Here is a 2,060-nt window from a genome sequence, read left to right as displayed (position 1 = left end):
CCAATATCTGACATTTTCAGCAATGCTCCTTCTTCAGTGACTGCTTTTCTCTATTCTATAAGGATAAATCATTGAATTATATTGGTATCAAACTTGTAGTGTAGATATTATTACAAGTTACTGTCTCATTACCTATAGTTATTTGCAAATGATAAAGTTGTGAGCTTATACCTGTGAAAAGAAAGGTGAAAAATAATGAAGTGATTTAGTAAGTTTGGAGTTAACTAGAATTAGAATAGGAAAAAGGCTTTCTTCCTAGAATATTTGTTGTTAAATTAATTATATGGAAAAATGGTAATATTTGCATACTAATGTTAACACTTGAGATGTAGTATTTCTTAAAAATGTACCTGTCTTCTATTTACTTGCTTATTAAACATTCTTCAGCATTAAAGTACATTAAATTAAATGAATGTTCTAGAGCTGAAGATAAACTTATCTGTTTGTTTACTTATTTATGTGCCTCACCTTCTATTACTTCAAAATTTCCTCTGTCTCTCATTCTCTCTTGCTCTCTCTCTCTCTTTCTCTCTCTTTAAACATTTCTACTCCCTTATTTCTATTTTGTTTATGTAACCAACATTATTCTGGAATTTGCCAAAAATAATTTACCAATTTTCACTCTTCTATACACTTTTCATGGTAGAAAACTAGATCACTGTTCTGTGCATAGTTACTAAATTCTCTTGATGCATTTAGAGAAAGACATTCAGATTTGGATCTAAAAATATATTACCAAGGTTCCTGCATGTAGATGGATGAAAGCAGGAGACAGTCTGTCAGTTTTCTATTACACATTGGTAAAGATACCATAGACAGGTCAACACATCATGCTTTATATCTAGTACCACAAGTCCAATATTTCAGCAGCAAAAGGCATGATTTGATTAACATCTTCAGTTCACATTACATCCACCTAAAAGTAAAAAAACAAATGCTCTTGTAAGCTAAAGTTTTCAAAAGAAGTATCAAATCAGTCAACAATATTTCCTTCTCAGTGAATTTTTCTTTGTAATAGACTTTGTTATAAAACAAACAATTTAATTAAATTTTTATTAACCAGTAGTTTTCCAGTAGGTATCTGGCATTGTTAGGTGTTCTGCATACATTATTACTTTAACTATTGCACACATGAAAGTTATTATAGTCTCCCTTATACAGATAAGGAAACAGCACCTAAATTAAATCTATATAATTAGTATGTCAGGGTTTGAAAATAATTACATCTCTTTTCCAAAGGAGAGCTCCTTTATATTAATTAGAAAAACAAGAAGCATACAGCCTACCAGCTGCCAGGATAAACAATAAAAATTTAAAAATCATGGCCTCTCATTTTACTGATTATAATTTTCCAGGTTTCCCTCTACCAGAAGTTAGCAGATATTTTTTCAGCTCTTTAAGAATTGTAAGTACTTAATTGGACAGTGTTATATATCTCCACCTCCCCAGTGATTTATCCAATTTACCATTTTCTGTTATCTCTATTTTTTTAATATGAAATTATTGTCAAATTGGTTTCCATACAACACCCAGTGCTCATCCTAACAGGTACCCTCTTCAATGCCCATCATCCACTTTCCCCTCCCTCCCACCCCCATCAACCCTCAGTTTATTCTCAGTATTTAAGAGTCTCTTATGGTTTGCTTCCTTCACTCTCTGTAACTTTTTCCCCCCTTCTCCTCCCCCCACCCCCGGTATTCTGTTGAGTTTCTCAGGATCCACAGAAAAATATGGAACGCTTCATGAATTTGCGCGTCATCCTTGCACAGGAGCCATGCTAATCTCTGCATCGTTCCAATTTTAGTATATGTGCTTCCGAAGCAAGCACTGTTCTCTCTAAATGCTATGAATCCTAACTTAAAATAGAGTCATGTTTTATATGCTACAGATAAAAATGCTGTGACTACTGTGGATGATATGATTTTATATGTGGTGCTATCATAATTTAGCTAAATAATCAAAATAAATATATGTCTACTCATACCCTTTTAGTGTATAAATTAAAGCTTAGAATTGCTTGGTATGGTGTTCAGAATATATTATGGAATGCATAGTCCTCT

At 32.6% G+C, this 2,060-nt stretch overlaps 1 non-coding gene across 1 annotated transcript; it reads right to left on the bottom strand.

Moving 5' to 3' along the window:
• Positions 1–1,724: 1,724 nt before the first annotated feature.
• Positions 1,725–1,828, bottom strand: LOC124506511 (U6 spliceosomal RNA). Its single transcript, XR_006960774.1, has one exon. It is a non-coding gene; the product is annotated as a U6 spliceosomal RNA (small nuclear RNA).
• Positions 1,829–2,060: the final 232 nt, after the last annotated feature.

Source organism: Lynx rufus, unplaced genomic scaffold (assembly GCF_022079265.1).
Source record: "Lynx rufus isolate CCGP_SWC_20201006 ecotype Redwood Valley unplaced genomic scaffold, mLynRuf1.p SCAF_9, whole genome shotgun sequence".
NCBI lineage: Eukaryota > Metazoa > Chordata > Mammalia > Carnivora > Felidae > Lynx > Lynx rufus.
This window is presented reverse-complemented; position numbering and strand designations above follow the sequence as displayed.